Source organism: Geotrypetes seraphini, chromosome 1, assembly GCF_902459505.1.
Source record: "Geotrypetes seraphini chromosome 1, aGeoSer1.1, whole genome shotgun sequence".
Classification (NCBI taxonomy): domain Eukaryota; kingdom Metazoa; phylum Chordata; class Amphibia; order Gymnophiona; family Dermophiidae; genus Geotrypetes; species Geotrypetes seraphini.
In genome coordinates, this window is record NC_047084.1 from 13809767 (window position 1) to 13831908 (window position 22142).

The 22142-nt window shown below is 45.2% G+C and overlaps 1 protein-coding gene across 3 annotated transcripts in view; it reads right to left on the reverse strand.

Annotated features, from left to right (window-relative positions):
- The window catches only part of LOC117349086 (putative nuclease HARBI1), a 179500-nt gene that overhangs the window by 67143 nt on the left and 90215 nt on the right, over positions 1 to 22142 (reverse strand). The gene's annotated exons all lie outside the window — the stretch shown is intronic.

Consider the following 22142-nt stretch of genomic DNA (forward strand, 5'->3'; position numbering starts at 1 on the left):
TTCCCCCACTACCTCTGACTAGCTGACTGTAGCCCCTCCCAAGCAAGCACTCAGGTTGATTAGCAGATTCATCTCTCTTGCAGGTCACATCTACGCCCTTACCCCGCAGCCTCTGACTTACTGAATGCAGCCCCTCTCAAGCAAGCACTCATGCTAGAAATCAAAAGTGAGAAAAATTGTGTCTCCACTGGATTAAAATCTGAAGAAAAGAAAAATCCTAAAGGCTAGAATCCTGGATAATACTGTAGCCTAATTAGCAAATTGAGCATGAGAGGAAAGGAGCAAATACAAAGAGGGATTGGTCCGTTCCATGCAGGAGAAAGGCCGCCATTGCTAGACAATGAGGAGAAGATTGTCTAGAACAAATTGGTAATTTGGATTGAAGTATAAATATCGAGTAATTTTCAAGGGCTATATAATCTCGGTCCGTTTACAGAAAAACGGAGAATTAAATCTCCGGCAGAGGATTACAATACAGTGGAAGTTGAACGAATCAGCAGGAAGAAGAACATGTGCTCAGGTGCGACCGAAAATAGGAATTATCTGTGTGTAAAAAGCAAACATGAAAGAAATGTAAGACACCTGCATGGAAAACCCAGTAGGTACAGGTCCGTAATGCGCATACTGACTCCAGAATGCATAAACCTCTAATTGTAGACTACATAGAGGAAACCGTCAGTTCAGAGACTATGACTGAGGTAAACTAGAGGAAAAAGAAAAAACATCCTAAAAAGGATGTAGTGGCCTCCTCATCTCCCCTTATAGCCACTCCCAAACCTCCGGGCATTTTAGAAATAAAATGGAGATGGAGCTAAAAGTTTGGGGTAATGTTCCCTAAGAACATGTGAAGTAAGTGGATACCTTCTGGAAGGTATTGTATAAATATTGATAGTACAGTGGAAGACATGTTGCAAGAGAAAACTGGTTTATCCTGCTTCGAAAGGAAGACAGTGCCGCTGCCTCTGACTGGCTGACTGTGGCCCCTCCGAATCCAATACTCGGGCTGGTCAGCAGATTCATATCTCCATCCCCCATCTCTCTTGCAGTCCACATCCAGGCCCTTCCCCTGCTGCATCTAACTGGCTATCTGTACACCTCTCAAGCAAACGCTCAGGGTGGTCAGCAGATTCATCTCTGCAGCCCCCATGTGTCTTCCAGTCCATATCAAGGCCCTTTCCCTACTGCCTCTTACTGGATGACTCTATCTTCCCCCAAGGAAGCACTCGGGTGACCTCACTAGCCTTGCTATTGAATTCTAACTCTCTCTGTCCTGCTTAGTCTCATCTTTACTCCTGCAACTGGTTAGTGATTCATTCTAAGCCCTTCGGTTCCTCTTTGTTTTCTCCTTGCTCCAGCTTCTCTTTAAACTAAATTCCTTCCTCTGTTTTCTTTCAGGCTGGTCAGAAGATTCATTTATCCATCGCCATCTCATTTGTAGTCCACATCTAGGCCCTTCCCCCACTACCTCTGACTGGCTGATTATAGCCTCTCCAAAGCAAACATTCAGGCTGTTCAGCAGATTCATCTCTCCATCCCCCATGTCTCTTGCAGTTCACATCTAAGTTCTTCCACCGCTGCTTCTGACTTGCTGACTCTATCTCCTCCCCAGGATGCACTGAAGTGACATTACTAGCCTTTCTATTGAATTTGAACTCTCTCTGGCTGGCTCTCTTTCTAACTCCCTCTGTCCTGATTAACTTCATCTTTCCTCCAGCAACTTAGTGATTTATTCTAAGCCATTTAGTTCCTCTCTGGTTTTCTATTTTGGTCCTGTTTTCCCCTTTTTCCAAGTTTCCCTTTAAATTAAATTTCTTCCTCTGTTTTCTTTCAGGCTGGTCAGCAGATTCATTTTTCCTTCCCCATCTCATTTCTAGTCCACATCTAGGCCCTTCCCCTGCTGCCTCTGACTAGCTGTCTGTGCCCCTCCTGAACAAGCACTCATGCTGGTCAGTAGTCTCATCTCTACATCCCCATCTCTCTTCCAATCCACATTTAGGCACTTCCCCCACTGCCTCTGACTGGCTCCACTTTCTCTGACTCGCTGACTGTAGCACCTCCCAAGCAAGCACTCAGGCTGAGCAGATTAATCTCTCCATCCCCCATCTCTGGTGACATTACTAGCCGTGCTATTGAATTAGAACTCTCTCTCAATAGCTCTCTTTCTAACTCCCTCTGTACTGATTAGCCTCATCTTTATTCCAGCTTTCCTAAGCTCTCCAGTTTCTGTCTGTTTTCCCCTTGGTCCACCTTGCCCTATAAATTAAATTCTTTGTTAATTTTCTTTCATGGTGATCAGCAGATTTATCTCTCCATCTCCTATCTCTCTTGTGGTCAACATCTAGGCTCTTCCCCCACTGACTCTGACTGGCTGAGGGTAGCCCCTACCAAACAAGCACTCAGGCTGTTCAGGAGATTCATCTCTCCATCCCACATGTCTCTTGCAGTCCATATCTAGGCTATTCCACCACTGCCTCTGACTGGCTGACTGTAGCACCTCTCATACAAGCACTCAGGCTGTTCAGTAGATTCATGTTTCTATCTCTATCTCACTTGTAGTCTTGATAAAGGACCTTCCCCCGTTGCCTCTATCTGGATGAATTTTGCCCCTCCCAAGAAAACACTTAGGCTGGTCAGCAGATTCATCTCTCCATCCCCTATCTCTTTTGCAGCCCACATCTAGGCCCTTCCCCAGGTGCCTTTGACTGCTGACTCTATCTCCTCCCAAGGAAGCACTCAGTTGATCTCAGTATCTTACTATTGAATTTGAACTCTTTCTGGGTGGCTCTCTTTCTAACTCCCTCTGTCCTGATTGGCCTCATCTTTCCTCCAGCAACTGGTTAGTGATTCATTCTAAGCCCTTCGGTTCCTCACTGTTTTCCCCTTGCTCCAGCATGCCCTTTAAACTAAATTCCTTCCTCTGTTTTATTTCAGGCTGTTTGCAGATTCATCACTCATCTCTCTTGCAGTCCTTCCATCTCTCTTGCAGTCCATATCTAGGCCCTTCCCCCTGCTACCTATGACTAACTGACTGTTGCCCCTCCCAAGCTAGCACTCAGGCTGGTCAGCAGATTCATCTCTCCATCCCTCATTTCTCTTGCAGTCCACATCTAGGCCCTTCCTCTGCTGCTTCTGACTAGCTGACTGTAGCTCCTCTCAAGCAGACACTTAGGTTGGTAGCAGATTCATCTCTTCATCCCCCATCTCTCTTGCAGTCAACATTTAGGCCCTTCCCCTGCTGCCTCTGACTGGCTCACTGTAGCCCCTCCCAAGCAAACACTCAGGCTGGTCAGCAGATTCATCCCTACATCATCCATCTCTCTTGCAGTCAACATCTAGGCCCTTCCCCAGGTGCCTCTGACTGACTCTATCTCCTCCCAAAGAATCTCTCAGTTGATATCACTAGCCTTACTATTGAATTTGTACTTTCTCTGGGTGGCTCTCTTTCTTCTGATTAGCCTCATCTTTTCTCCAGCAACTGGTTAGTGATTCATTCTAAGCCTTTCATTTATTCTCTGTTTTTGCCTCTTGCTCCTGTTTTCCCCTTGGTCCAACTTGCCCTTGAAACTAAATTCTTTCCTTTGTTTTCTTTCAGGGTGGTCAGCAGATTCATCTCTCCATCCCTCATTTCTCTTGCAGTCCACATCTAGGCCCTTCCTCTGCTGCTTCTGACTAGCTGACTGTAGCTCCTCTCAAGCAGACACTTAGGTTGGTAGCAGATTCATCTCTTCATCCCCCATCTCTCTTGCAGTCAACATTTAGGCCCTTCCCCTGCTGCCTCTGACTGGCTGAATGTAGCCCCTCCCAAGCAAACACTCAGGCTGGTCAGCAGATTCCTCTCTCTATCCCCCATCTCTCTTGCTGTTTGCATCTAGGCCCTTCCCCCGCATCCTATGACTAGCTGACTGTACCCCTGCTAAGCAAGCACTCAGGTTGATTAGCAGATTCATCTCTCTTGCAGGTCACCTCTACGCCCTTCCCCCGCAGCCTCTGACTTACTGAGTGAAGCCCCTCCCAAGCAAGAACCCATGCGATAAATCAAGAGTGAGAAAAATTGTGTCTCTACTGGATTAAAATCTGAAGAATGGAAAAAATCTCAATCCTAAAGGCTAGAATACTGGATAAAACTGTAGCCAAATTAGCGAATTGACCATGAGAGGAAATGGAGCAAACACAAAGAGGGATTGGTCCGTTCCATGCAGGAGAAAGGCCGCCATTGTTAGACAATGAGGAGAAGATTTTCTAGATCAAATTGGTAATTTGGATTGAAGTATAAATATCGAGTAATTTTCTAGGGCCATATAATCTCGATCCATTTTAAAAAAAACCGAGAATTAAATCTCTGGCAGAGGACTACAGTACAGTGGAAGTTGAACGAATCAGCAGGAAGAAGAACTTGAGCTCAGGTGTGACCGAAAACAGGAATTATCTGTGTGTGAAAAGCAAACATGAAAGAAATGTAAGACACCTGCATGGAAAACCCAGTAGGAACAGGTCCGTAATGCGCATACTAACTCCAGAATGCATAAACCTCTAATTGTAGACTACATAGAGGAAACCGTCAGTTCAGAGACTATGATGAGAAAACCGGAGGAAAAAGAAAAAATATCCTAAAAAGGATGTAGTGGCCTCCTCATCTCCCCTTATAGCCACTCCCAAACCTCCGTGCGTTTAAAATGGAGATGGAACAAAATGTTTTGTAGGAATGTTCCTTAAGAACACGGGAAGTAGTGGATACCTACTGAAAGGTACTGTGTAAACATTGATAGTATAGTGGAAGGCATGTTGCGAGAAAAAACTAGTTTATCCTGCTTTGAAAGGAAGACAGTACCGAAGCCTCTAACTGGCTCACTGTGGCCCTTCCGAATCCAATACTACAGCTGGTCAGCAGATTCATATCTCCATCCCCAATCACTCTAGCTGTCCACATCCAGGTCCTTCCCCTGCTGCCTCCAACTGCCTATCTGTACACCTCTCAAGCAAGCACTCAGTCTGGTCTGCAAATTCATCTCTCCATCATTTATCTCTCTTGCGGCCCACATCTAGTCCCTTCCCCCTCTACCTCTGACTAGCTGACTATAGATCCTCCCAAGCAAGCACTCAGTCTGGTCAGCTAATTCATCTCTCCAACCCCTATCTCTATTGTGGCCCACATCTAGTCCATTCCCTCGGTACCTCTGACTAGCTGACTGTAGACCCTCCCAAGCAAGCACTCAGTCTGGTCTGCAAATTCATCTCTCCATCATCTATCTCTCTTGCGGCACACATCTAGTCCCTTCCCCCTCTACCTCTGACTAGCTGACTGTAGACCTTCCCAAGCAATTACTCAGTCTGGTCAGCAAATTCATCTTTCCATCCCCTATCTCTCTTGCGGCCCACATTTGGTCCCTTCCCCTCTACCTCTGACTAAACTGACTGTAGCACATCCTAAGCAAGCACTCAGATTGGTGAGCAGATCCATATTTCCATCCTCATCTCTCTTGTGGTGCTCATCTAGGCCCTTCCCACGCAACCTCTGACTAGCTGACTGTAGACCATCCCAAGCAAGCACTCAGTCTGGTCAGCAAATTCATCTCTCCATCCCCTATCTCTCTTGCCGCCCATATCTAGTCCCTTCCCCCGCTACCTCTGACTGGCTGACTGTAGACCCTCCCAAGCAAGCACTCAGTCTGATCAGCAAATTCATCTCTCCATCCCCTATCACTCTTGCAGCCCACATCTATTCCCTACCCCCGCTACCTCTGACTAGCTGACTGTTGACCATCCCAAGCATTCAGTCTGGTCAGCAAATTAATCTCTCCATCCCCTATCTCTCTTGGGCCCAAATCTAGTCCCTTCCCCCACTACCTCTAACTGTCTATCTGTACACATCTCAAGCAAGCACTCAGTCTGGTCAGTAAATTCATCTCTACATCCTCCATCTCTCTTGTGGCCCACATCTAGTCCCTACCCCCGCTACCTCTGACTGGCTGACTGTAGACCCTCCCAAGCAAGCACTCAGTCTGGTCAGCATATTCATCTCTCCATCCCTTATCTCTCTTACGTCCCACATCTTACGATAGACAGATGTTGCACAATGCAGCCCCAGATCAACAAAACAACCCAGAAAGCTTTTCTAACCATGAGAAATTTCCGTAAAATCAGAAAATTCTTTGATCAAGCACAATTTAGACTAATCGTCCAATCCCTAGTCTTAGGTCTGCTGGATTATTGCAACTCCCTATATCTTCCTTGTCCAGCCACTATGATAAAACAACTCCAGACCATACAAAACACCGCCCTCAGATTGATCTACTCACTCAAAAAATATGATCACATAACAACTGCCTTCTTAGACTCTCACTGGTTACCCATACAAGCACGAATCCAATTCAAATTCCACTGCCTGATATTCAAAGCATTAAACGGCTCTTCCCCCTCCTATCTAAACAACTGCTTAAACCAAATCTCCACCTCAAGACACAGAAGAACCTCGAACCCTTTCGCCTTCCCCCCACTCAAAGGCACACAACGCAAAAAAATGTTTGACAACCTTCTGGCAACACAAGCAGCAAAAATCAACCATTCCATCTCCAATCTTATGACAATATCAGACAACTTCAAAACATTCAAAAAAGATATCAAAACCCTGCTTTTCAAAAAATTCTTCCAATTATCTTAACCCCTCCTCTTTTACCTCCAGAAGATTCACCTACCTTCAGATAACCTTCCCCAAAATTACCCACCTTAACACCTTAAAATTAAACAAATACCATAAATAGATTGTAACCTACCCTCTCTAGCTGCATTCCATATGTATTTTTCATACAGTTCTTCACTGTCAGTTTAATTTCCATCCTATAAGTTCACATATAATTTTTCTTTTTTCAATCATCTTTATTTTCTTTTCTTTATTAATTTCCAGGTACTTTAGTTAGATTGTGAGGGAATTTTTTAAGTACCTTCTTACTTCTCATTTATAATCTTAATGTATATTTTCTTCAAACCGCTTAGAACCTAACGGATGTAGCGATATATAAGAAATAAATTACATTACATTACATTACATCTAGTCCCTACCCCCGCTACTTCTGACTAGCTGACTGTAGACCATCCCAAGCAAGCACTCAGTCTGGTCAGCAAATTCATCTCTCCATCCCCTATCACTCTTGCGGCCCACATCTAGTCCCTTCCCCCGCTACCTCTGACTAAGTTGACTGTAGCCAATCCTAAGGAAGCACTCAGATTAGTGAGTAGATTCATATTTCCATCCCCATCTCTCTTGAGGTGCTCATCTAGGCCCTTCCCCCGCAACCTCTAACTGTTTATCTGTACATCTCTCAAGCAAGCATTCAGTCTAGTCAGCAAATTCATCTCTCCATCCCCCATCTCTCTTGCGGCCCACATCTAGTCCCTACCCCCGCTACCTCTGACTGGCTGACTGTAGACCCTCCCAAGCAAGCACTCAGTCTGGTCAGCAAATTCATCTCTCCATCCCCTATCTCTCTTGCGGCCCAAATCTAGTCCCTTCCCCTGCTACCTCTGACTAAGTTGACTGTAGCCAATCCTAAGGAAGCACTCAGATTGGTGAGCAGATCCATATTTCCATCCCTATCTCTCTTGCAGGTCACATCTAGGCCCTTTCCCCCACTACTTCTGACTAGGTGACTGTAGCCCCTCTCAAGCAAGCACTCAGATTGATTAGAAGATTCATCTTTCTATCCTCATCTTTCTTGTGTTTCTCATCTAGGCCCTTCCCCCACTACCTCTGACTAGCTGACTGTAGCCCCTCCCAAGCAAGCACTCAGGTTGATTAGCAGATTCATCTCTCTTGCAGGTCACATCTACGCCCTTACCCCGCAGCCTCTGACTTACTGAATGTAGCCCCTCTCAAGCAAGCACTCATGCTAGAAATCAAAAGTGAGAAAAATTGTGTCTCCACTGGATTAAAATCTGAAGAAAAGAAAAATCCTAAAGGCTAGAATCCTGGATAATACTGTAGCCTAATTAGCAAATTGAGCATGAGAGGAAAGGAGCAAATACAAAGAGATATTGGTCCGTTCCATGCAGGAGAAAGGCCGCCATCGCTAGACAATGAGGAGAAGATTGTCTAGAACAAATTGGTAATTTGGATTGAAGTATAAATATCGAGTAATTTTCAAGGGCTATATAATCTCGGTCCGTTTACAGAAAACCGGAGAATTAAATCTCCGGCAGAGGATTACAATACAGTGGAAGTTGAACGAATCAGCAGGAAGAAGAACATGAGCTCAGGTGCGACCGAAAATAGGAATTATCTGTGTGTAAAAAGCAAACATGAAAGAAATGTAAGACACCTGCATGGAAAACCCAGTAGGTATAGGTCCGTAATGCGCATACTGACCCCAGAATGCATAAACCTCTAATTGTAGACTACATAGAGGAAACCGTCAGTTCAGAGACTATGACTGAGGTAAACTAGAGGAAAAAGAAAAAACATCCTAAAAAGGATGTAGTGGCCTCCTCATCTCCCCTTATAGCCACTCCCAAACCTCCGGGCGTTTTAGAAATAAAATGGAGATGGAGCTAAAAGTTTGGGGTAATGTTCCCTAAGAACATGTGAAGTAAGTGGATACCTTCTGGAAGGTATTGTATAAATATTGATAGTACAGTGGAAGACATGTTGCAAGAGAAAACTGGTTTATCCTGCTTCGAAAGGAAGACAGTGCCGCTGCCTCTGACTGGCTGACTGTGGCCCCTCCGAATCCAATACTCGGGCTGGTCAGCAGATTCATATCTCCATCCCCCATCTCTCTTGCAGTCCACATCCAGGCCCTTCCCCTGCTGCATCTAACTGGCTATCTGTACACCTCTCAAGCAAACGCTCAGGGTGGTCAGCAGATTCATCTCTGCAGCCCCCATGTGTCTTCCAGTCCATATCAAGGCCCTTTCCCTACTGCCTCTTACTGGATGACTCTATCTTCCCCCAAGGAAGCACTCGGGTGACCTCACTAGCCTTGCTATTGAATTCTAACTCTCTCTGTCCTGCTTAGTCTCATCTTTACTCCTGCAACTGGTTAGTGATTCATTCTAAGCCCTTCGGTTCCTCTTTGTTTTCTCCTTGCTCCAGCTTCTCTTTAAACTAAATTCCTTCCTCTATTTTCTTTCAGGCTGGTCAGAAGATTCATTTATCCATCGCCATCTCATTTGTAGTCCACATCTAGGCCCTTCCCCCACTACCTCTGACTGGCTGATTATAGCCTCTCCAAAGCAAACATTCAGGCTGTTCAGCAGATTCATCTCTCCATCCCCCATGTCTCTTGCAGTTCACATCAAGTTCTTCCACCGCTGCTTCTGACTTGCTGACTCTATCTCCTCCCCAGGATGCACTGAAGTGACATTACTAGCCTTTCTATTGAATTTGAACTCTCTCTGGCTGGCTCTCTTTCTAACTCCCTCTGTCCTGATTAACTTCATCTTTCCTCCAGCAACTTAGTGATTTATTCTAAGCCATTTAGTTCCTCTCTGGTTTTCTATTTTGGTCCTGTTTTCCCCTTTTTCCAAGTTTCCCTTTAAATTAAATTTCTTCCTCTGTTTTCTTTCAGGCTGGTCAGCAGATTCATTTTTCCTTCCCCATCTCATTTCTAGTCCACATCTAGGCCCTTCCCCTGCTGCCTCTGACTAGCTGTCTGTGCCCCTCCTGAACAAGCACTCATGCTGGTCAGTAGTCTCATCTCTACATCCCCATCTCTCTTCCAATCCACATTTAGGCACTTCCCCCACTGCCTCTGACTGGCTCCACTTTCTCTGACTCGCTGACTGTAGCACCTCCCAAGCAAGCATTCAGGCTGAGCAGATTAATCTCTCCATCCCCCATCTCTGGTGACATTACTAGCCGTGCTATTGAATTAGAACTCTCTCTCTCAATAGCTCTTTTCTAACTCCCTCTGTACTGATTAGCCTCATCTTTATTCCAGCTTTCCTAAGCTCTCCAGTTTCTGTCTGTTTTCCCCTTGGTCCACCTTGCCCTATAAATTAAATTCTTTGTTAATTTTCTTTCATGGTGATCAGCAGATTTATCTCTCCATCTCCTATCTCTCTTGTGGTCAACATCTAGGCTCTTCCCCCACTGACTCTGACTGGCTGAGGGTAGCCCCTACCAAACAAGCACTCAGGCTGTTCAGGAGATTCATCTCTCCATCCCACATGTCTCTTGCAGTCCATATCTAGGCTATTCCACCACTGCCTCTGACTGGCTGACTGTAGCACCTCTCATACAACCACTCAGGCTGTTCAGTAGATTCATGTTTCTATCTCTATCTCACTTGTAGTCTTGACAAAGGACCTTCCCCCGTTGCCTCTATCTGGATGAATTTTGCCCCTCCCAAGAAAACACTTAGGCTGGTCAACAGATTCATCTCTCCATCCCCTATCTCTTTTGCAGCCCACATATAGGCCCTTCCCCAGGTGCCTTTGACTGCTGACTCTATCTCCTCCCAAGGAAGCACTCAGTTGATCTCAGTATCTTACTATTGCATTTGAACTCTTTCTGGGTGGCTCTCTTTCTAACTCCCTCTGTCCTGATTGGCCTCATCTTTCCTCCAGCAACTGGTTAGTGATTCATTCTAAGCCCTTCGGTTCCTCACTGTTTTCCCCTTGCTCCAGCATGCCCTTTAAACTAAATTCCTTCCTCTGTTTTATTTCAGGCTGTTTGCAGATTCATCACTCATCTCTCTTGCAGTCCTTCCATCTCTCTTGCAGTCCATATCTAGGCCCTTCCCCCTGCTACCTATGACTAACTGACTGTTGCCCCTCCCAAGCTAGCACTCAGGCTGGTCAGCAGATTCATCTCTCCATCCCTCATTTCTCTTGCAGTCCACATCTAGGCCCTTCCTCTGCTGCTTCTGACTAGCTGACTGTAGCTCCTCTCAAGCAGACACTTAGGTTGGTAGCAGATTCATCTCTTCATCCCCCATCTCTCTTGCAGTCAACATTTAGGCCCTTCCCCTGCTGCCTCTGACTGGCTCACTGTAGCCCCTCCCAAGCAAACACTCAGGCTGGTCAGCAGATTCATCCCTACATCATCCATCTCTCATGCAGTCAACATCTAGGCCCTTCCCCAGGTGCCTCTGACTGACTCTATCTCCTCCCAAAGAATCTCTCAGTTGATATCACTAGCCTTACTATTGAATTTGTACTTTCTCTGGGTGGCTCTCTTTCTTCTGATTAGCCTCATCTTTTCTCCAGCAACTGGTTAGTGATTCATTCTAAGCCTTTCATTTATTCTCTGTTTTTGCCTCTTGCTCCTGTTTTCCCCTTGGTCCAACTTGCCCTTGAAACTAAATTCTTTCCTTTGTTTTCTTTCAGGGTGGTCAGCAGATTCATCTCTCCATCCCTCATTTCTCTTGCAGTCCACATCTAGGCCCTTCCTCTGCTGCTTCTGACTAGCTGACTGTAGCTCCTCTCAAGCAGACACTTAGGTTGGTAGCAGATTCATCTCTTCATCCCCCATCTCTCTTGCAGTCAACATTTAGGCCCTTCCCCTGCTGCCTCTGACTGGCTCACTGTAGCCCCTCCCAAGCAAACACTCGGGCTGGTCAGCAGATTCATCTCTACATCATCCATCTCTCTTGCAGTCAACATCTAGGCCCTTCCCCAGGTACCTCTGACTGACTCTATCTCCTCCCAAAGAATCTCTCAGTTGATATCACTAGCCTTACTATTGAATTTGTACTTTCTCTGGGTGGCTCTCTTTCTTCTGATTAGCCTCATCTTTTCTCCAGCAACTGGTTAGTGATTCATTCTAAGCCTTTCATTTATTCTCTGTTTTTGCCGATTGCTCCTGTTTTCCCCTTGGTCCAACTTGCCCTTGAAACTAAATTCTTTCCTTTGTTTTCTTTCAGGGTGGTCAGCAGATTTATCTCTCCATCCCTTATCTCTCTTCCGGTCTACATCTAGGCCCTTCTCCCTTCCAAAGCAAGCACTCACACTGGTCAGTAGATTCAACTTTCAATCCCCCATCTCTCTTACAGTCCACATCTAGGCTCTTCCCACGCTGTCTGACTGGCTGAATGTAGCCCCTCCCAAGCAACACTCAGGTTCATCAGCAGATTCCTCTCTCTATCCCCCATCTCTCTTGCTGTTTGCATCTAGGCCCTTCCCCCGCATCCTATGACTAGCTGATTTTACCCCTGCTAAGCAAGCACTCAGGTTGATTAGCAGATTCATCTCTCTTGCAGGTCACCTCTACGCCCTTCCCCCGCAGCCTCTGACTTACTGAGTGAAGCCCCTCTCAAGCAAGAACCCATGCGAGAAATCAAGAGTGAGAAAAATTGTGTCTCCACTGGATTAAAATCTGAAGAATGGAAAAAATCTCAATCCTAAAGGCTAGAATACTGGATAAAACTGTAGCCAAATTAGCGAATTGACCATGAGAGGAAATGGAGCAAACACAAAGAGGGATTGGTCCGTTCCATGCAGGAGAAAGGCCGCCATTGTTAGACAATGAGGAGAAGATTTTCTAGATCAAATTGGTAATTTGGATTGAAGTATAAATATCGAGTAATTTTCTAGGGCCATATAATCTCGGTCCATTTAAAAAAACCCCGAGAATTAAATCTCCAGCAGAGGACTACAGTACAGTGGAAGTTGAACGAATCAGCAGGAAGAAGAACTTGAGCTCAGGTGTGACCGAAAACATGAAAGAAATGTAAGACACCTGCATGGAAAACCCAGTAGGAACAGGTCCGTAATGCGCATACTAACTCCAGAATGCATAAACCTCTAATTGTAGACTACATAGAGGAAACCGTCAGTTCAGAGACTATGATGAGAAAACCGGAGGAAAAAGAAAAAATATCCTAAAAAGGATGTAGTGGCCTCCTCATCTCCCCTTAGAGCCACTCCCAAACCTCCGTGCGTTTAAAATGTAGATGGAACAAAATGTTTTGTAGGAATGTTCCTTAAGAACACGGGAAATAGTGGATACCTACTGAAAGGTACTGTGTTAACATTGATAGTATAGTGGAAGGCATGTTGCGAGAAAAAACTGGTTTATCCTGCTTTGAAAGGAAGACAGTACCGAAGCCTCTAACTGGCTCACTGTGGCCCTTCCGAATCCAATACTACAGCTGGTCAGCAGATTCATATCTCCATCCCCAATCACTCTAGCTGTCCACATCCAGGTCCTTCCCCTGCTGCCTCCAACTGGCTATCTGTACACTTCTCAAGCAAGCACTCAGTCTGGTCTGCAAATTCATCTCTCCATCATTTATCTCTCTTGTGGCCCACATCTAGTCCCTTCCCCCTCTACCTCTGACTAGCTGACTATAGATCCTCCCAAGCAAGCACTCAGTCTGGTCAGCTAATTCATCTCTCCAACCCCTATCTCTCTTGTGGCCCACATCTAGTCCATTCTCTCGGTACCTCTGACTAGCTGACTGTAGACCCTCCCAAGCAAGCACTCAGTCTGGTCTGCAAATTCATCTCTCCATCATCTATCTCTCTTGCGGCCCACATCTAGGCCCTTCCCCCTCTACCTCTGACTAGCTGACTGTAGACCTTCCCAAGCAAGTACTCAGTCTGGTCAGCAAATTCATCTTTCCATCCCCTATCTCTCTTGCGGCCCACATTTGGTCCCTTCCCCTCTACCTCTGACTAAACTGACTGTAGCCCATCCTAAGCAAGCACTCAGATTGGTGAGCAGATCCATATTTCCATCCTCATCTCTCTTGTGGTGCTCATCTAGGCCCTTCCCTCGCAACCTCTGACTAGCTGACTGTAGACCATCCCAAGCAAGCACTCAGTCTGGTCAGCAAATTCATCTCTCCATCCCCTATCTCTCTTGCCGCCCATATCTGGTCCTTCCCCCGCTACCTCTGACTAGCTGACTGTAGACCATCCCAAGCAAGCACTCAGTCTGGTCAGCAAATTAATCTCTCCATCCCCTATCTCTCTTGCCGCCCATATCTAGTCCCTTCCCCCGCTTCCTCTGACTGGCTGACTGTAGACCCTCCCAAGCAAGCACTAAGTCTGGTCAGCAAATTCATCTTTCCATTCCCTATCTCTCTTGCGGCCCACATTTGGTCCCTTCCCCTCTACCTCTGACTAAACTGACTGTAGCCCATCCTAAGCAAGCACTCAGATTGGTGAGCAGATCCATATTTCCATCCTCATCTCTCTTGTGGTGCTCATCTAGGCCCTTCCCTCGCAACCTCTGACTAGCTGACTGTAGACCATCCCAAGCAAGCACTCAGTCTGGTCAGCAAATTCATCTCTCCATCCCCTATCTCTCTTGCCGCCCATATCTAGTCCCTACCCCCGCTACCTCTGACTAGCTGACTGTATACTCTCACAAGCAAGCAATCAGATTGGTTAGTAGATCCATCTTTCCATCCCCATCTCTCTTCTGGTCCTCATCTAGGCCCTTTCCCCACTACCTCTGACTAGCTGATTGTACCTCCTCCCAAGCAAGCACTCAGGTTGATTAGCAGATTCATCTCTCTTGCAGAATTAGCGAATTGAGTATGAGAGGAAATGGAGGAAACACACAGAGAGATTGGTCCGTTTCATGCAGGAGAAAGCCGCCATTCCTAGACAATGAGGAGAAGATTATCTAGAACAAATTCGTAATTTGGATTGAAGGATAAATATCGAGTAATTTTCTAGGGCCATATATTCTCGGTATATTGACAGAAAACCCGAGAATTAAAATCTCCGGCAGAGGAGTACAGTACAGTGGAAGTTGAACGAATCAGCCGGAAGAAGAACTTGAGCTCAGGTGCGACCGAAAACAGGAATTATCTGTGTGTGAAAAGCAAACATGAAAGAAATGTAAGACACCTGCATGGAAAACCAGTCGGATCATGTCCGTAATGCGCATACTGACTCCAGAATGCATAAGCGTCTAATTGTAGACTACATAGAAGAAACCGTCAGTTCAAAGACTATGACCGAGAAAAACTGGAGGAAAAAGAAAAACATCCTAAAAAGGATGTAGTGGCCTCCTCATCTCCCCTTGTAGCCACTCCCAAACCTCCGTGCATTTTAGATATAAAATGGAGATGGAGCAAAATATTTGAGGGAATGTTCCTTAAGAACACAGAAAGTAGTGGATACCTACTGGAAGGTACTGTATTGATAGTACAGTGGAATGCATGTTCCGAGAAAAAACTGGTTTATCCTGCTTCGAAAGGAAGACAGTGCCGCTGCCTGTGACTGGCTGACTGTGGCCCCTCCGAATCCAATACTAGGGCTGGTCGGGCAGATTCATATCTCGATGCCCCATCTCTCTTGCAGTCCACATCCAGGCACTTCCCCTGCTGCCTCTAACTGTCTATCTGTACACCTCTCAAGAAAGCACTCAGTCTGGTCGGCACTAGATTAGTCCCTTCCCCCGCTACCTCTGACTAAGCTGACTGTAGCTCATCCTAAGCAAGCACTCAGATTGGTGAGCAGATCCATATTTCCATCCCCTATCTCTCTTGCGGCCCACATCTACTCCCTTTCCCCGCAACTTCTAACTGGATGACTCTAGACCCTCCCAAGCAAGCACTCAGTCTGGTCAGCATATTCATCTCTCCATCCCCTATCTCTCTTGCGTCCCACATCTAGTCCTTACCCCCGCTACCTCTGACTAGCTGACTGTTGACCATCCCAAGCAAGCACTCAGTCTGGTCAGCAAATTCATCTCTCCATCCCCTATCTCTCTTGGGCCCAAATCTAGTCCCTTCCCCCACTACCTCTAACTGTCTATCTGTACACATCTCAAGCATGCACTCAGTCTGGTCAGTAAATTCATCTCTACATCCTCCATCTCTCTTGTGGCCCACATCTAGTCCCTACCCCCGCTACCTCTGACTGGCTGACTGTAGATCCTCCCAAGCAAGCACTCAGTCTGGTCAGCATATTCATCTCTCCATCCCTTATCTCTCTTGCGTCCCACATCTTACGATAGACAGATGTTGCACAATGCAGCCCCAGATCAACAAAACAACCCAGAAAGCTTTTCTAACCATGAGAAATCTCCGTAAAATCAGAAAATTCTTTGACCAAGCACAATTTAGACTAATCGTCCAATCCCTAGTCTTAGGTCTGCTGCTATATCTTCCTTGTCCAGCCACTATGATAATACAACTCCAGACCATACAAAACACCGCCCTCAGATTGATCTACTCACTCAAAAAATATGATCACATAACAACTGCCTTCTTAGACTCTCACTGGTTACCCATACAAGCACGAATCCAATTCAAATTCCACTGCCTGATATTCAAAGCATTACACGGCTCTTCCCCCTCCTATCTAAACAACCGCTTAAACCAAATCTCCACCTCAAGACACAGAAGAACCTCGAACCCTTTCACCTTCCCCCCACTCAAAGGCACACAACGCAAAAAAATGTTTGACAACCTTCTGGCAACACAAGCAGCAAAAATCAACCATTCCATCTCCAATCTTATGACAATATCAGACAACTTCAAAACATTCAGAAAAGAAATCAAAACCCTGCTTTTCAAAAAATTCATCCAAATATCTTAACCCCTCCTCTTTTACCTCCAGAAGATTCACCTACCTTCAGATAACCTTCCCCCAAATTACCCACCTTAACACCTTCCAATTAAACAAATACCATAAATAGATTGTAACCTACCCTCTCTAGCTGCATTCCATATGTATTTTTCATACAGTTCTTCACTGTCAGTTTAATTTCCATCCTATAAGTTCACATAGAATTTTTCTTTTTTCAATCATCTTTATTTTCTCTTCTTTATTAATTTCCAGGTACTTTAGTTAGATTGTGAGCCTTCGGGACAGTAAGGGAATTTTTTAAGTACCTTCTTACTTCTCATTTATAATCTTAATGTATATTTTCTTCAAACCGCTTAGAACCTAACGGATGTAGCGGTATATAAGAAATAAATTACATTACATTACATTACATCTACTCCCTACCCCCACTACTTCTGACTAGCTGACTGTAGACCACCCCAAGCAAGCACTCAGTCTGGTCAGCAAATTCATCTCTCCATCCCCTATCACTCTTGCGGCCCACATCTAGTCCCTTCCCCCGCTACCTCTGACTAAGTTGACTGTAGCCAATCCTAAGGAAGCACTCAGATTAGTGAGTAGATTCATATTTCCATCCCCATCTCTCTTGAGGTGCTCATCTAGGCCCTTCCCCCGCAACCTCTAACTGTTTATCTGTACATCTCTCAAGCAAGCACTCATGCTAGAAATCAAAAGTGAGAAAAATTGTGTCTCCACTGGATTAAAATCTGAAGAAAAGAAAAATCCTAAAGGCTAGAATCCTGGATAATACTGTAGCCTAATTAGCAAATTGAGCATGAGAGGAAAGGAGCAAATACAAAGAGGGATTGGTCCGTTCCATGCAGGAGAAAGGCCGCCATTGCTAGACAATGAGGAGAAGATTGTCTAGAACAAATTGGTAATTTGGATTGAAGTATAAATTTCGAGTAATTTTCCAGGGCTATATAATCTCGGTCCGTTTACAGAAAACCGGAGAATTAAATCTCCGGCAGAGGATTACAATACAGTGGAAGTTGAACGAATCAGCAGGAAGAAGAACATGAGCTCAGGTGCGACCGAAAATAGGAATTATCTGTGTGTAAAAAGCAAACATGAAAGAAATGTAAGACACCTGCATGGAAAACCCAGTAGGAACAGGTCCGTAATGCGCATACTGACTCCAGAATGCATACACCTCTAATTGTAGACTACATAGAAGAAACCGTCAGTTCAGAGACTATGACTGAGGTAAACTAGAGGAAAAAGAAAAAACATCCTAAAAAGGATGTAGTGGCCTCCTCATCTCCCCTTATAGCCACTCCCAAACCTCCTGGTGTTTTAGAAATAAAATGAAGATGGAGCTAAATGTTTGGGGTAATATTCCCCAAGAACATGTGAAGTAAGTGGATACCTTCTGGAAGGTATTGTGTAAATATTGATAGTACAGTGGAAGACATGTTGCAAGAGAAAACTGGTTTATCCTGCTTCGAAAGGAAGACAGTGCCGTTGCCTCTGACTGGCTGACTGTGGCCCATCCGAATCCAATTCTCGGGCTGGTAAGCAGATTCACATCTCCATCCCCCAACCCTCTTGCAGTCCACATCCAGGCCCTTCCCTGCTGCATCTAACTGGCTATCTGTACACCTCTCAAGCAAGCGCTCAGGGTAGTCAGCAGATTCATCTCTGCAGCCCCCATGTGTCTTCGAGTCCATATCTAGGCCCTTTCTCTACTGCCTCTAACTAAATGACTCTATCTCCCCCCCAAGGAAGCACTCGGGTGACCTCACTAGCCTTGCTATTGAATTCTAACTCTCTCTGTCCTGCTTAGTCTCATCTTTATTCCTGCAACTGGTTAGTGATTCATTCTAAGCCCTTTGGTTCCTCTTTGTTTTCTCCTTGCTCCAGCTTCTCTTTAAACTAAATTCCTTCCTCTGTTTTCTTTCAGGCTGGTCAGAAGATTCATTTTTCCATCGCCATCTCATTTATAGTCCACATCTAGGCCCTTCCCCCACTACCTCTGACTGGCTGATTATAGCCTCTCTGAAGCAAACATTCAGGCTGTTCAGCAGATTCATCTCTCCATCCCCCATGTCTCTTGCAGTTCACATCTAAGTTCTTCCACCGCTGCTTCTGACTTGCTGACTCTATCTCCTCCCCAGGAAGCACTGAAGTGACATTACCAGCCTTTCTATTGAATTTGAACTCTCTCTGGCTGGCTCTCTTTCTAACTCCCTCTGTCCTGATTAACTTCATCTTTCCTCCAGCAACTTAGTGATTTATTCTAAGCCGTTTAGTTCCTCTCTGGTTTTCTATTTTGGTCCTGTTTTCCCCTTTTTCCAAGTTTCCCTTTAAATTATATTTCTTCCTCTGTTTTCTTTCAGGCTGGTCAACAGATTCATTTTTCCTTCCCCATCTCATTTCTAGTCCACATCTAGGCCCTTCCCCTGCTGCCTCTGACTGGCTGTCTGTGCCCCTCCTGAACAAGCACTCATGCTGCTCAGTAGTCTCATCTCTACATCCCCATCTCTCTTCCAATCCCTTCCCCCACTGCCTCTGACTGGCTCCACTTCCTCTGACTCACTGACTGTAGCACCTCCCAAGCAAGCACTCAGGCTGAGCAGATTAATCTCTCCATCCCCCATCTCTGGTGACATTACTAGCAGTGCTATTGAATTAGAACTCTCTCTCAATAGCTCTCTTTCTAACTCCCTCTGTACTGATTAGCATCATCTTTCCTCCAGCTTTCCTAAGTTCTCCAGTTTCTGTCTGTTTTCCCCATGGTCCACCTTGCCCTATAAATTAAATTTTTTGTTAATTTTCTTTCATGGTGATCAGCAGATTTATCTCTCCATCTCCTATCTCTCTTGTGGTCAACATCTAGGCTCTTCCCCCGCTGACTCTGACTGGCTGAGTGTAGCCCCTACCAAACAAGCACTCAGGCTGTTCAGGTGATTCATCTCTCCATCCCACATGTCTCTTGCAGTCCATATCTAGGCTGTTCCACCGCTGCCTCTGACTGGCTGACTGTAGCACCTCTCATACAAGCAATCAGGCTGTTCAGTAGATTCATGTTTCTATCTCTATCTCACTTGTAGTCTTGATAAAGGACCTTCCCCCGTTGCCTCTATCTGGATGACTTTAGTCCCTCCCAAGCAAACACTCAGGCTGGTCAGCAGATTCATCTCTCCATCCCCTATCTCTTTTGCAGTCCACATCTAGGCCCTTCCCCAGGTGCCTTTGACTTCTGACTCTATCTCCTCCCAAGGAAGCACTCAGTTGATCTCTTTAGCCTTACTATTGAATTTGAACTCTCTCTGGGTGGCTCTCTTTCTAACTCCCTCTGTCCCGATTGGCCTCATCTTTCCTCCAGCAACTGGTTAGTGATTCATTCTAACCCCTTCGGTTCCTTATTGTTTTCCCCTTGCTCCAGTATGCCCTTTAAACTAAATTCCTTCCTCTGTTTTATTTCAGGCTGTTTGCAGATTCATCTCTCCATCCCTAATTTCTCTTGTAGTCCACATCTAGGCCCTTCCCCCGCTGCTTCTGACTAGCTGACTACAGCCGCTTGGAAGCAAGCACTCAGGCTGGTTGCAGATTCATCTCTCCATCCCCCATCTCTCTTGCAGTCCACATCTAGGCCCTTCCCCAGGTGCCTCTGACTGACTCTATCTCCTCCCAAGGAAGCTCTCAGTTGATCTCACTAGCCTTACTATTGAATTTGTACTTTCTCTGGGTGGCTCTCTTTCTTACTCCCTTTGTCCTGATTAGCCTCATCTTTCCTCCAGCAACTGGTTAGTGATTCATTCTACGCCTTTCAGTTACTCTCTGTATTTGTCTCTTGCTCCTGTTTTCCCCTTGGTCCAACTTGCCCTTGAAACTAATTTCCTTCCTCTGTTTTCTTTCAAGGTGGTCAGCAGATTTATCTCTCCATCCTATCTCTCTTGCGGTCCACATCTAGGCCTTTCTCCCTTTCAAAGCAAGCACTCACAATGGTCAGCAGATTCATCTCTCAATCCCCCATCTCTCTTGCAGTCCACATCTAGGCCCTTCCCACACTGTCTGACTGGCTGATTGTAGCCCCTTCCAAGCAAGCACTCAGGTTGGTCAGCAGATTCCTCTCTCTATCCCCCATCTCTCTTGCTGTCCACATCTGGCTCTTCGCCCACTGCCTCTAACTGGGTGATTTAGCCCCTCCGATGCAAGCACTCTGGCTGGTCAGTAGATTCATCTGTCAATCTCCTGTCTCTCTTGCAATCCAAGCTTAGCTGGGGGCAGATTTTTCTCCTTATGAGAGCAAAACATGTGCTATGAGGACATGGCTTGGTTTCTCATTCCATTCCATTACTTTATTTACACCAAATTGTCCACTACGTTATACTGCTTTATTTGTCGCTCCCCCAGTTTGATGTTGTATCTATAAAAAGTTCCAGCAATGCTTGCTTGCTATTCAGGCAGCTAGTTAGGACAAAGAGTTACGCATTTTATTCAGACACACATTTCAGAAAATTATTAAAATTATTCTTATTTACAAAATTTTTATAGAACTAAAATGATTAACGAGTATTCTGTAGTTCACTGGAAATGTCCAGTTTTTTGGCTCTTGTGAATCGCATTGATCCGTGAGGTTTTGCCATCTATAAATGTAATTTTATGTAATGTTCTCACCATAAGATTTTAAAATGTTACAAGCTAGCATCTAAGTACTGAGATGCTGACTTTTCAATTAAAGGCCTATTTTCATGAATACTTAGATCAGAATGCCAGCTAGGTTTTGCATCTATGTACTGGAGGTTTTGGATGCAGTGCTAGGACGATATGATTTCAGATCAGGGTATAAAACAGGTCCAGCTGCTCCTACTGGGTGTGGAGCATAAGGCTAATGCTTCTGGACCACGGGTACCCACACTTTTATTTGGCTTGCGAGCTACTTTTAAAATGACCAAGTCAAAATGATCTACCAACAATAAAATTTAAAATAAACCACAAAGCACGCTGTACAGAGACAAAATGTTCATTATCATTTATAATTGGAGGTTTTTTAAGGAGATCAAGGCAGATGATTTTAATATATGCAATGTCACCTCAGTAACAACTATACAAAAACAGACAAATATACCCTCACCCCTTTTTTTTTTTTACTACCCTGTGATAGCGTTTTTTAGTGTAGGCAGCTGTGCTGAAAGCCCCACGCTGCTCCCAACGCTTATAGGCTCCCTGCACTAAAAACTGCTATCACGGTTTTGTAAAACAGGGCATAGTGCAAAATATAGACAGCAGATATAAATTCTCAAAACAGACACATTTTAATCACTAAATTGAAAATAAAATCATTTTTCCTACCTTTGTTGTCTGGTGATTTCAAGAGTCACTGGTTGCACTTCCTTCTGGCTGTGCATCAAATATTTATTCCCTTCTTTCTGCCTCCTGCATGCTTCCTCTCCTCCAGACCTCATTCCATTCCCCAACATCTCTCTGTCCCTACATGAGTCCAACTTTTTCTTCCTCTCTCCTTGCCTGCCCCCTTCCACCCGACACACTACATTCCCTCCCCAACTTTAAACTTTTTCTTTCTCTCTTCCTGCCCCCCTCCCCTTTCTATTTTTCTCTCTCCCTGCCCCCAATTTCTTTCTTTCTTTCTGTCTTCCGACCCCTCCCCAAGT